Source organism: Balaenoptera physalus (genome assembly GCF_965194825.1).
Source record: "Balaenoptera physalus genome assembly, chromosome: 2".
Lineage (NCBI taxonomy): Eukaryota > Metazoa > Chordata > Mammalia > Artiodactyla > Balaenopteridae > Balaenoptera > Balaenoptera physalus.
Window position 1 is genome coordinate 81297294 of NC_138883.1, and position 14876 is coordinate 81312169.

A 14876-nucleotide genomic window follows, 5' to 3' on the forward strand; every position below is an offset into this window, starting at 1 on the left:
ATTTGAGACGTAATGTAGAAAGTAGGACGAAAGGACTTATTGATGGATTGGGTGTAAGCTTGATGATGGTAAGAAAGAATTCAAGATTGACTTTTAGGTTTTGAGCCTGAATAACAGGGTAGATGGTAATGCCATTTACTGAGGTGGAAAAGGTCTAGGAGAGTAGGAAGTATATGTCTGTGAAAAACCAGTAGTTCTGTTTGGCCTCTGTTCAGTCTGAGGTGCCTATTGGAGAGCCAAGTGAGAAGTCAAGTAGGCAGTTGGATCTAGAATTTCAGAGCTCAAGGACAGGTTTTGACATGGGCTATCATTTGAGTTCTATTAGCACATAGTTGGTAGTTGAAACTGGATGGGATCATCTGAGAGACTGTATTTAGAGATGAGAGAACCAAGGATAGAACTATGAAACTTTATCATGAGAGATTTGGCAGAATAAGGGGGGTAAGCGAAGTTGATTGAGAAGGAGTGATCAGTGAAGGTGGCATGTAGCCAATGACACGTGTTTAAAATTGTTGACTCAGGGCTTCCCTGGTGGCGCAGTGGTTGAGAATCTGCCTGCTAATGCAGGGGACACGGGTTCGAGCCCTGGTCTGGGAAGATCCCACATGCCACGGAGCAACTGGGCCCGTGAGCCAGAACTGCTGAGCCTGCGCATCTGGAGCCTGTGCCCCGCAACGGGAGGGGCTGCGATAGTGAGAGGCCCGCGCACCGCGATGAAGAGTGGCCCCCGCTTGCCGCAACTGGAGAAAGCCCTTGCACGAAACGAAGACCCAACACAGCTAAAATAAATAAATAAATAAATAAATAAATAAATAAATAAAGTAGCTATTAATTAAAAAAAAAAAGTGGTAACTCTTGGGAAGAAGCAGAGAAAGATCGCTTAAGGAAAAAAAATAAAATTGTTGACTCAGAGACATATAACAGCTTGTTTCTTCTCTGGGCACCCATTTGAGCTTGCTATGTTACCTCTCCCCCTTTCTCACCTGCTTCTTAAGTCTAACCCCCCAGAAAAAACACATGAGAAACTATAAATTAATTCAATTTTTACAGTAGGATGACCATATGATTTATAGCTTTGTAGTAGGCATTAAGACACAGACCAAGAAAAGTTAGTAAGAGAGCTGATCCCAACTTCACGAGGTTTATAGTCTAGGGTTGGGATTGCACACTCTTTCTGCTTGCTTTCTAACAGGCATGCTGGACTTCTAGAATTTAAATTTGAAGCTCTTCCTAAGATTTGTCTCTAATATTTGTATGTTTTCTTGAGAGTATAATCAGGGCCCTCCCATATTATAGTTCTTAATTACTGATTCCATTACTTCTTTTTAAGAATAAAAAGATGTATTCTTATTAAATAAACATTGGAAAATATAGAAAACTAGAAATAAGAAGAAACGGTTCCTGATTATATCACAGAAGATTAGTTACCATTAATATTTTGATGTCTTTTCCCATTTCCCATTGGCGTATTTTTTCCATTCACTGACTTTTTGGTAATTTTTTTCATAGCTTTAATTGTAGTCTGAGTATTACATTAATCGCTATGTACTGTAAATCTGTTCATTGTGGGGTAAAATGGTGTGATGGTGAAGAATGCAAACTCTGGAGGGAGACTGCATTTTTCGTTGCTGGCTTATTGACTTACTAAGTGTGTTTGATCTTGGGCAAGTTATTCTACCATTCTATGCCTTGGTTTTCTCAGTTGTAAAATGTGGATAATACTATCCTCCTCACTGAGTTATTGGGAGCATTAAATAAGTTACTGAATATGAAACACATAAAACAGTGTCTAGCACATAGAAAATGTTCAATAAGTTTTAGCTATTATTAATTAGAAGTGTTTCCATATATTTGTAAAGATATTTTTCCTGGAAGGCTATATATATAAATTTTTATTATAAAAGTCACATAGGTTTGTTGTTAAAATGTATAAATAAAGAGGAGATGAAAATCAATAATTATGACAGGCAATGGAAACACCCAGGGATGTTAACTACTGTTAATATTTTCATCTACATTCCTTTGAAAGTATATTTTACACAGGTACCTGGGTATTTCATGGCCCAGCTAATAAGTATGATTATCCTGTGTCTACAATTAATATGCTTTATTCTACTGCTGATGGGAAGTGAATCAGGTTACAAGTCACTCTGATGTGTTCAAGTCTAGTTAATAATTTTAGCACATTAGTGACAATTTTGGGGTCAAGTTAAATTTTTTGATAAATACCAGCAACCAAGTTATTTAAATAGTATGACCATAGATTGTAGACATCTTCATAATGCTTTTCGTATTTTATGTATTTTCTTAAAAAACTGTACACCCAACATGGTATTCATTGAATGCAGATTGTATGCTAAGAATTCTTCTATGGATTAAAGGTATAGTTTCCTGAACTTACAGAGGTTAAATAATAATGTATTTTCTAATTTTGGCATTCAGCAATTATCAGTTTTGCTGCCCATGTTGTGAACCTAAGTCACCATCTCGAAATACTGTAATGAATATATAGATTTGTTTAGTTTTGGAAGACTCTGGCCTGTGTCTGGGCAGCAACAGCCCATGAAATTGTTACAAGACGCTTTCTTACTTTTTCGAAGAGCATGGTAAAGTGGAATTTCAGTCCTGGAGCATTACTTCAACTTTTCACTAGAAGAATCCACACAGTGTAGCAAAACCTAGAGGCACCATCCCATGTAGAAGGAGATGTGTTTTGGAATTTTACAGACCAGGGTTTAAACCCAGATTCCGTCATTTCCTCTCTCTGTGGATTCCGGCACATTATTTCATTCTTTGTGCCTCATTTTTTTTTTTTTTTCATGTATACTGTAGTGATGAGAAAAATCCTTGTAGGATTTTTCATGATAATCAATGAGATTATGTATCTTATGAAGTTTGCACTTACATTGTGGTTCTTGTCACTGGTGCTTTCATGAAGCAGGAGAGCCTCTGGGAGACCTTGATAGGATGGTAAAAGTGTCCAGGAGCTTGTTACTGTCATGGCTCTGAGGACACTACTTCTTCACGTTGTCAGTGAGAGGTGTGCTGCTTTACGAGTCCATGTGACCTCATTCTGACCAAAGGAGGCGGGGGGGTGGGGTGGGAATCACTCCTAGTGTGAACAACAACAGGAGGGATGGATAAACTCTAAGAATGGATTGGTTTTAATATCAGCAAGATCTCAGTTCAAATATTTTCTTTTTTTTTTTTTAATAAACGTACTTATTTATTTATTTTTGGCTGCATTGGGTCTTCGTTGCTGCACGCGGGCTTTCTCTAGTTGCGGCGAGTGGGAGCTACTCTTCGTTGTGGTGTGCATGCTTCTCATTGCAGTGGCTTCTCTTGTTGCAGAGCACAGAGTCTATCTAGGTGCGCGGGCTTCGGTAGTTGTGGCGCGCAGGATCAGTAGTTGTGGCGCACGGGCTTAGTTGCTCCATGGCATGTGGGATCTTCCCGGACCAGGGCTCAAACCCATGTCCCCTGCATTGGCAGGTGGATTCTTAACCACTGTACCACCAGGGAAGCTCTCAAATATTTACTTTTGATAAATGCCAGCAAAGAATAACTATCTTTAAATCTTTTCAACTCCCCCTTGCCTCGTGAGACTTAGTAACATAATATTTCTTGTTTATCACTTTAATGCCTGAATTAGTCCATTTTCTTACACATCTCTACCCATGTTCTATTTCTCAGAGTGCCACAGACTCTTATTGGTGTCCAAAAAGCAGCTCTTCTTTTATATAGATTTGGTAAGAAACAAGGCTACGGTCTCTTCCTGGAACTCTGAAAAGCTTAAACAACTTAATTCTAAATTTAGGAAAGGGACAATATGTACTAGAAAATTAGGGTAAGCAGTGGCAAATCCTTTATTTTTATTTCCCCTTCTCAGCAGATTCAAGACTAAACCTTAGTTTCCCTATGTTTTAAGATAACGATATTTTCCCATCTTGTTATTTCTGAGGAATGTGAAGAATCTGAACGGTGAATGGTTTGATCTTAGTAGTGAGAAAAGAATAAATTGCTCACTTAATAAATTGCCAGGCCACTTGGGTACTATTTAGTAGATTACCTTTTCCAGAGCACTAAATGATAGTAAATGGCAAGTGGCAGTAACCGGAAGAGTTAATGCAGCTTTGATCTCTTGAACTGAAAGACTCTGTAGTTTCCTCAGAATGAAATGGAATTATTTCTTCCCTTTTATCTGAGGCCCAGTAAACCCTCAAAAAAGGAAGACATTACTACTTGTTTCCCATCCTGCATGACCGTTACAATAAAAGGGATATGGTAGCTCTACACACACTTACATGCACACCCAAAGTGGCCGTCATGAACCCTGAAGAGAATTCTTGAAGAAGTACCATTTACCATTGATTTAATTAAAAATACTTACTGAGGACTGACTATGTGCAAGGGTTTGTGCTAGATGCCGGGAGGAGCATATGGGGACAAGGTAGGTCCTGCCCTTCAGGTGCGCCAGTGAGGAGAAAATACTTTCTCAAGGCTCTTGATTTCACCTTCCTTTCAAAACAGCTGACACTTAACACACCAGTTTGCATCCTAATACCCACTGCTGGTAACATAGATGGTAGCACACATGGGCCACAGGAGAGAGCCAGAACCTAGGGCAAATACATTTTAAGTTGCGACTTCTTCAGTCAGGAGCTGATTATGACCACGAATAATAAAAAGATATCTATTCACTTGGTGGAATGCTTGTAGAAATGTTCTCTTGCTTGGTGGAGTTCACTCCTAATGTGAACAACAGGAGGGATGGATAAACTCTAAGAATGGATTGGTTTTAGTATCAGCAAGATCTCAGTTCAAATATTTACTTTTTATAACTGCCAGCAAAGAATAAGTATCTTTAAATCTCCTGGGAGTAAGTACAAGGCCTAGGGGGAACTGTACTCTCTGCGAAGTGTGTGCTCACTGCGAGCTCTAATACTTATGCTGTTAGTGCAACGCTGGATGCCCATGCCACGGTCAAGTGGCAGATTCAGTCTGGAAGGAAAGGATGCACTTCCTAGGACAAGGCTGTGGTTCTTGACCAGTGTTCCTAGAAAGACTATTTCCACAGACTCTGCAAGAGATTCTCAAGTCATAGTCATTAAAGAGAACCAAATTTCAGGAACTGGCAAGGCAGGAGAGGGAACACCCCGATTCTAATTTAATTCTAGTAGGTGGTCGAACTGACTCTGAGCTGCTTTCACACAGTACTGATACTCCAAATGGCAAGCACTGTCTTATTAATTTGAATAGTAATATATGCCCATGGTAGAGCAAACTGAACCCCCAACATATACACAAATATATGCACATGGTTAAAAAATCTAAAACCCAGTTCTACTACCCAGAGGTAACTGCTCTTAACATTTGGCATTTTTTTTTTTTTCAAAATTGGAATCATATTGTGTATTCAATTTTTGCCGCCTGCTTTTATTCATTTAGGAACATACTGAACACATTTTCCCATGTAATTAAAGGTTCTTTGAAAACATTATTTTAAATTACTGCCCAGTTCCTCTCTTATTGGGCATTAAGGTTGGTTTCCTAGTTTTATTCTATATAAATAAACCTTCAATGAATCTTCTTATTTGTAATAATCTTTGCCTATTATTTCTTTAGATTCCTAGAAATGCCATTACTGGTTCAAAGGGCATAATTTTTAAGGTTTTTTGATATATTTTACCAAATTGTTATCTGGAATGATTGTACCATTTTACAGCTTCATCCATCTGCAGGCCTTTTAGGGTACTGCTTGATGACTGATGTTGGGTTCAACTGACCAGGGCACAGAAGAAAAATCACACAATTCACTATACCTTTGGGTTGTTTTGGTTTTAGCAGAGACAGAACTCTTTCCATTTTCAGAATGAGTTGGATTTGACAATGTTGTGTAGAGGAGAGCTTAAATATATAGACAATTGTACATTTTCCATTTCTACTACCAGTTGGTTAGAAGTGATACAGACATAAAGTTTCAAACACACACACATTTTTATAGCAGAAAAAAACTTACATCTAAAAATATTTTTGTGTGTTTTTCTTAATCTAAGAGTAGGGTAAAAATACATTCCATACATCCACACTCACTACTCATGAATATATTTGCTGATATGTATGAAAATAGGTGTTATAGATATATCACACCAATACCATACACCAGCATATCCAATATTATACACCAGTATTATCACACCATACATCATATTTTTGTACCTGGCTTCAACTCAATGTATTAAGAATGTTTTTCCAATTTGAACAAGTTCTCATTTAACTAATTTTTCTTTTCTTTGGCTTCACTGTATGGCATGCAGGATCTTGGTTCTCCCACTAGGGATCAAACCATCCTCTCTGCAGTGGCAGCACAGAGCCTTAACCACTGGACCACCAGGGAAGTCCCTGTAATACACAATTTTAAAACTTTTTCTTGTTTTATATTTTCACATCTTGTCTCTATTAGTTTTCTACACTAACAAATTACCACTCTAACAAATTATCACAAATTTAAGGGCTTTAAACAGCAAACATTTATATCTTACAGTTTTGTAGGTCAGAAGTTTCATGTGAGTCTCACTGATCTATAATCAAGGTGTCAGCAGAGCTGTTGTTTTCTCTAGACTTTTGGTAGGATCCATTTCCTTTTCCAGCCTCTAGCGGCCACCCACATTCCTTGGTTCGTGGTCCCTTGCCTCCATCCTCAAAGCTTTCAAAGGCGAATCCAATTTTTCTTACACTGCATCACTCTGACCTCTTCTGTTTCCCTTTTCCACTGTAAGGACCCTTTTGATTACATTGGGCCCACCTGGATAATCCAGGATACTCTCTCCTGCTTAAAGTGTGCAACTTAATCACATCTGCAAAGTACCTTTTGCCAGGTAAGGTAACTCATTCCCAGTTTGGGGGGATTAGAATGTGGACATTTTTGGAAACCATTGTTTTGCCAATCACATTGTCCTTTTTCCTCTCATTGTTCATAGCCTTGTGTTTTTATTATAATCAAACTTCACCTTCTTTCTCCTTAGATTTTCTAATGTGAATCCAAGTCTAGACTTTTTGCTTCAGAGCTAGTATTTATTAATTCAGGTACCAATCCTTAGTGTGGATGTCCCTTGATCATATGCTAAGCAGCATGGTATTTTAGGATGACAAAGACCATTATTTTGTTTGTTCCTTAACTTTCAAGCTTCTTCCTTCCAAGGGTACATTTTTCATTTCAAAGCCACAGGAACTGGTGTCACTTTCTCTCTGTACTGATAACACAGGATTAAAATTGTTGCACCAAATAGTCTTCTTTTTTTCCTCTCTCCTCCTAATTTATCACAAGCAGATATTCTACCAGAAGTTGGGAAAAAAGATTTCCAGATGATGGGCAGCACCTCTACCTTGTGGAAGATTCATTGCCCTGCACATTTTGAATCTGCTGACAAGAAACTTGGAGCAGAAGTAATCAGAGCTCTCTCAAGATTGATTTTTGTCCCCTGCTGGCATATGGTATAGAGGGTGGAAAGGCGCTCATCTCTCAAACTAATCTTAACTATTTAGAAGCCATTATCGCAGGATTACAAATCATCAGAATACGCCCTTTTTCTCTAACAACGTTATTTATTAGCAAGACCTTCAAATTAGTCTTGTGTCTTGGCTTTACACTATTCTTAAAATCAACCCTGATATAAGTTTCTTCTAAAAAGCACTGCAGTTAGCACCATCACTTTAATTGCACAAACGTTAAGCCAAATCCCATTTCCAGTTCACATTTTAAAAATAATTCAAACCAAAATGCAAATTGATTCTTGTCTTCAGTTTGTAAGAAATGCTTAAAGTCAACTTGTCATGAAGGAGAAATTGAATCTATTACCTGTACTCTTCCAGGAAGGAAGATGTATGGAAAGAATAGTGAGATTTAGCTGATGTTTGCCTGATATATGGGTATATAAAATCTTAAGTAATACTGATAATGTCACACAATATTGCAACACATATTTTCAGTTGAACATTATAAGACAATAAGGCATAAATGGAAATTAAAGGGAAAAATCTGAATGGTTGTCAGGGAACACTTTTTCATTCAGAGAATCATAAACATATGGAATGGTGTGTCAGGCGAAGTTTCTAAGATGAGAATATTGGAGTAATTACAAAATGGATTTATATTGTGAGGATTGAAGTGCACACAATGGGAAAGAGCTTTGAGTCAAATGATTTTTAACCACCACCCCCCAAAAACGCACCTCATGAAAATGCATTTCATAAGCATTATCTGAAACTTGAGGCATCAGAAAGACAGAAATGTTTAATTCTTTAAGAAATAGCTATTTCAAAAGAAAAAAAAACGAAGGTAAGAAAAAGAAATAAGGAGAGATAACACAAAGATTGGAAGGGGAAGAACCAAGCCAGTGTGAGGGAAGACTTCATAAAAAACCATTTAAATGAAATGGATGTATTAACTCAATTTCACAAGTCCTGATTAAAGGCTGAAAACTTGGTCAAAGTCACCTTGAGGACTTTTTGAAACTTGGTGGATGATATTTTTAGCATAGCTACCCTATTAGCTTCACAAGTTTTGTACCAAGAATTCATAATCTTTACATCTGAATCCAGTCTACCTTGTAACCCCCATCTTCTGCTTCCTTCTTACAACAGATATTGTTATGTTACACCAAAACATTAGTCATTCCTAAACATAACACATGCTGCTCCCCCTTGAATGTGCTGATATGGGCCCCTCAGCAGAGATTCTACATTTAGCGTCGCAGCTCTGGGAGTTCAAAAGAGCTCTGCTTGGTTGGTTGATTGGCTGAAATACAGACCATGAAGTGGTTCATAGTGAGTAAGTTGAAGATGCTGACCTGCCTTGGCTTCTCGTAGAGGAAAGGATTCAAAGACTTAGGGATTTTGGAATGTTAGAGCAGAGTTGTCATTTAAGACTAACTATCCACTCTGGGAGAATCCAGAAGACATACCTTTTACCATAACTGTGAGAAATAAATTTGTGAGGGGAGGACCAGTATCCTTAAAGAGCTCTGTGATCATTCTTCTCTGGAATGTCCCATGGTGGGGACTGTGGTCACTAAACTGGAAAACCTAAATGCAATGAGAGTAATTGCAGCTGTTGCATGAAATGCAATTTCATTGCTTGAGCAAATTAACGTATCCCATGGTGCCTGGTATGCACCTATGGATCTGGCAGATGTGTTTTTTTCCCCTTGATACCTGTTAGAAAGATGACTAGAAGCAGCTTACTTTCAGCTGGCAAGGCCAGCAATACACCTTCACTGTCCTACCTCAAGCATATATAAACTCTCAGCCCCATGTAATAATTTAGTTCATAGGCTTTTTGATCACCTTTCCCTTCCACAAGATATCACACTAGTCCATTACATTGAGGAAATTATGCTGGTTAGACCTAGGGGCCAAGAAGTAGCAACTACTCTAGTCTTGTTGGTAAGAAAGACATTTGTGTGTCAGAGACAGAAATAAATCTGTCTCTGACAGATTCCAGAAACAAGGATTCCAGAATCCAGAAACAAGGATTCAGGGGGCTGCTAGGTTCCACATGTAAGTGATACTACCACGATGTACATTTAAATATCTTAAAATATTATTTGTCAATTATACCTCAAAAAAGCTGAAAAAAATTCAGGGATGTTTTACCTGAATTTCTGGAGTGAAATTTCTAGGGTTCAGTGGTGTGGAGTATGCTGGGATATCTCTTCTAAGGTGAAGGACAAATTATTGCATCTGGCCTCTCCTCCAGCTGAAGAAGAAACACAATGCCTAATGGGCCTCTTTGATTTTGGTGGCAACATGTTCCTCATTTGGGTGTGTTACTTTGACCCATTTACTGAGTGATATGAAAAGCTGCTGGTTTTGAGTGGGACAGGAGAAAGCTTTGCAATGGGTCCAGGCTACTGTGCAAGCTGTTGTGTTACTTGGGCCTTATGATTCAGCAGATCCAATGGTGCCTGATGTGTTAGTGGCAGATAGGGATGCTGTTTGGAGCCTTTGGCAGGCCGCTAGAGGCGAATCATACTGCAAGCCCTTAGGATTTTGAAGCAAAGCCCTGCCATCCTCTGCAAATCACTACTTTCCTCCTGAGAAACAAAATGTTTAACCACGGGCCACCAAGTTACCATGCAACTTGATCTGCCTATCATTAACTGGGTATTATCTGACTCACCAAGCCATAAGGTTGGGCATGCACAGCAGCACTCCAGTGACAAATGGAGGTGGTAGATACAACATTGGGCCCGAGCAGGTTCTTAAGGTACACATAAGCTACATGATGTGGCCCAAAGGCCTATGGTCCCCACTCCTGCCATTCTACCTTCTTTTTTTTTTTTTTTAATATAATTGATTTTCTTAATCACATTCTGTGCTTGTAATGAGTAAATATTTGAGCTCATAATGACCAAATCAGTGTCTTTTTTTTTTTTTTTTAATTAATTTATTTATTAATTTATTTATTTTTGGCTGTGTTGGGTCTTCGTTTCTGTGCGAGGGTTTTCTCCAGTTGCGGCGAGCGGGGAACACTCTTCATCGCGGTGCGCGGGACTCTCACCCTCGCGGCCTTTCGTTGCAGAGAATGGCTCCAGACGCACAGCCTCAGCAGCTGTGGCTCACGGGCCCAGTTGCTCCGCGGCATGTGGGATCCTCCCAGACCAGGGCTCGAACCCGTGTCCCCTGCATCGGCAGGCAGACTCTCAACCACTGCGCCACCAGGGAAGCCCCATTCTACCTTCTTCCTCCCAGTCTGCACCTATGGCCTTACGGGGAATTCCCTACAATCAGTTGACAGAGGAAGAGAAGACTTGGGCTTGGTTTATAGATGATTCTGCACGGTATGCAGGCAGCATCTGAAAGTAGACAGCTGCAGCACTATAGCCACTTTCCGGGACGCCCTGTAAAACAAGGGTGAAGGGAAATCCTCCCAGTGGGCAAAACTCCAAGCAACACCCCTGGGTTGTTCTTTTTGCTTGGAAGAAGAAATGGCCAGATTTGCAGTTATATACTAATACAGGGGCTGTAGCCAATGGCTTAGCTGGCTAATCAGAGACTTGGAAGGAACATGATTGGAAAATTGGTGACAAGGAAGCCTGGGGAAGAGGTATGTGAATAGACTTCTTTAACTGGGCAAAAAATCTGAAGATATTTGTGTCCCAGGTGAATGTTCACCAAAGGCTGAGCAGTTGAATAATCAAGTAGATAGGATGACCCATTCTGTGGATACCAGTCAGCCTCTTCCCAGTCACCCCCATCATCACTTAGCAGGCACATAAACAAAGTGGCCATAGTGGCACAGATGATGGTGTGCACGGACTCAGTAACATAGACTTTCACTCACCAAGGCCAACCTGGCTATAGCCACTGCTGAGTGCCCAATCTGCCAGTAGCAGAGACCAACACTGAGTCTCCAGTATGGCACCATTCCCTGGGGTGGGTTGCTTCCATCATGGAAGAGGCAGCATTTTATTCTTTCTGGAATAAACACTCTGGATACAGATTTGTCTTCCCAGCATGCAATACTTTAGCCAAAACTACCATCTGTGGTACGATTCTTTATCCACAATCATGGTATTCCACAAAGCATTACTTCTGATCAGGGAATTCACGTCACATCAAAAGAAGTGGGGCCATGAGCCCATGCTCATGAAATTCACTGATTTTACCATGTTTTCCCACCATCCTGAAGTATCTCGTTTGATAGAATGGTGGAATAGCCATTTGAAGACTTAGTTACAGTGCCAACTGGGTGGCAATACCTTGCAGGGCAGAGGCAAGGTTCTTCAGAAGGCTGTATATGCTCTGAATCACTGTCAAACATATGGTTCTGTTTCTTTCACAGCCAGGATTCACAGGTCCAGGAATCAAGGGGATGGAAATGAGTGTGGTACAATTCACTATCATCCCTAGTAACCCACTAGCAGAATTTTTGCTACCTGTAACTGCAACCTTATAATCTGCTGGTCTAGAGGTCTTAGTTCCAAAGGAAGAAATGCTTCCACTAGAAAACACAACAGTGATTCCACGGAACTGGAAGTTACGACTGCCATCTGACTGTTCTGGCTGACTCATACTTCTGAATCAACAGGCAAAGAAGGGAGACATGGTATTGGCTGGGGTGATTGATCTTGAATACTAATGGGAAATTGGACTGAAACTCCACAATGGAGGTAAGGAAGAAGATGTCTACAATATAGGATATCCCTTAGGGCATCTCTTAGTATTGGTATGCCCTGTGATGGACAGTCAATGGAAAACTATAACAACCCAATTCAGGCAGGAGTACTAATGAGACCCTTCAGGAATAAAGATTTGCCTCTTCCCAGCAGACAAAGGATCACAACCAGCTGAGGTTCTTGCTGAAAGAAAGGTAATATGGAATGGGTAGTAGAAGAAGATAGTTATGACCATGTGACCAGTGATAGAAATGAAGACTGTAATTGTCATATTGCGTCCTTATTTTGTCATGAATATGTTTGTTTTCGTGTGTGTGTGTATAATATCATTAACATAAGATGTATATCATATCAAGGTGTTATATCATTGTATTTAAGTACTGTTAACTTTACATCATAGTATTTAAATTACAGTATATTGAGAACAATAAACAATAAATACTTTGTATCTTCTTTTGGGGAAAAGGTTAGTATGTTTTCAGTTGTACACAGAATAGTCGTATCATATTAGGCAGAAATATGACCTTATTATTCTCTTTATTAGGAGATTAAGGATGGTTTAAGGAGATCTGTATGGTTGCCAAGTTGATAAAGGGTGGGCTTGTGATGGTTAGTTTCATGTGTCAACCTGGAGGGTGTTTAAATGTTAATGAGGTTAACATTTAAACTGGTGAACTGCTGGTAAAGCAAATTGCCCTCCATAAAGTGGGTAGGCCTCATCCAATCAGCTGAAGGTCTGAATGGAACAAAAAGAGGCCTCTCTGAGCAGGAGGAAATTCTCCAGCAGAGTGCCTTCAAACTTCATCTGCACCACTGGGAGGTGAATGGGTTACTTTCCATGGCAAAAGAGACTTTTCATATGTGATTAAGGTAAGGAACTTGAAATGGGAAGACTATCCTGAATTGTTTAGCGAGTCTAATGTAATCACAAAGGTCCTAATAAGGAGGCAAGAAGGTCAGAGTTTCTGGGCTGTTGGCCTCTTTACACTGGATCTGCACCAGCAGCTTTCCTGGGTCTCTAGACTGCCAGCCTGCACAGCAGATTTTGGACTTGCCAGCCTCCATCATCACATGAATCGATTCCTTATAATTTCTTTCTATATATGTACACATCCTAATGGTTTTGTTTCTCTGGTGAACCCTGACTAATACATATTCCAAATATCTTACTTCATTTTTGGTTTGGGTACTTAGAATCAAAATAATTGTCTTCTGACACAATGGCTTCGTTTTGTGCTTGCTATTTTTTAAAAAATGAGATGAAAATGCTTAAAGAATCCCTATGGTTTTATGAATCAGGAGAATACTCACTTAACTTTTTAGGGTGAGTATTCTATAGCTCCTTGTATTTGGTACCATGTTAGTCATATTTCACAAAAGCATGGGAGCCTAACTTTATTCCTTAACTCAATTGCTTCATATGTGAGTTTATCAGTTCTCCTAAGACTGTAAGCTTTGGAGAAGTAGAGAATTTGACATATTTTTTTCTCCCTTGATAGCACCTATCAGGAATAATATAATGAATACAGTATAGCATAGCAATGACTATGTAGTATAATACATAAATATAGCAAATGCTCAATAAATACTCTACTTGCAGTTTGGCTGTTGACCACTACATCTTGCCTTCCCAGATCAATTGGTTACCTGGATGAAATGAATCACCTGAAGTAACGTTAAGAATAAAATGCACAGTAAAGAAAATAAACTAAGGAGACCTTCAAGATGACGGAGGAGTCAGACGTGGAGATCACCTTCCTCCCCACAAATACATCAGAAATACATCTACATGTGGAACAACTCCTACAGAACACCTACTGAACGCTGGCAGAAGACCTCAGACCTCCCAAAAGGCAAGAAGCTCCCCACGTACCTGGGTAGGGCAAAAGAAAAAAGAAAAAACAGACAAAAGAATAGGGACAGGACCTGCACCAGTGGGAGGAGACTGCGGGTGGCGGAGGGGGGAAGCTTCGGAGCCACGGAGGAGAGCGCAGCAACAGGGGTGCAGAGGGAAAAGCGGAGAGATTCCTGGACAGAGGATCGGTGCCGACCAGCACTCACCTGCCCGAGAGGCTTGTCTGCTCACCCGCCAGGGCGGGCGGGGGCTGGGAGCTGAGGCTCCGGCTTCGGTCAGATCCCAGGGAGAGGACTGGGGTTGGCTGTGTGAACACAGCCTGAAGGGGTTAGTGCGCCACAGCTAGCCCGGAGGGAGTCCGGGAAAAGGTTTGTAGCTGCCGAAGAGGCAAGAGACCATTGTTTTGGGGTGCATGAGGAGAGGGGATTCAGAGCACCACCTAAACGAGCTCCATAGACCGGCGCGAGCCATGGCTATCAGCGCAGACAACAGAGACGGGCATGAAACGCTAAGACTGCTGCTGCAGCCACCAAGAAGCCTGTGTGCAAGCACAGCTCACTCTCTACACCGCCCCTCCCGGGAGCCTGTGCAGCCCGCCACTGCCAGGGTCCCGTGATCCAGGGACAACTTTCCCAGGAGAACGCACGACGTGCTCAGGCTGTTGCAACGTCACGCAGGCCTCTGCCTCCGCAGGCTCGCCCTGCATCCGTACCCCTCCCTCCCCCCAGTCTGAGTGAGCCAGAGCCCCCTAATCAGCTGCTACTTTAACCCTGTCCTGTCTGGGAGGGGAACAGATGCCCTCAGGCGACCTACACGCAGAGGTGGGGCCAAATCCAAAGCTG

The 14876-nt window shown here is 40.7% G+C and overlaps 1 long non-coding RNA gene across 5 annotated transcripts in view; it reads right to left on the reverse strand.

Annotated features, from left to right (window-relative positions):
* LOC309651089 overlaps positions 1–14876 on the reverse strand; it is an 808972-nt gene that overhangs the window by 104632 nt on the left and 689464 nt on the right. The window lies entirely within an intron of this gene.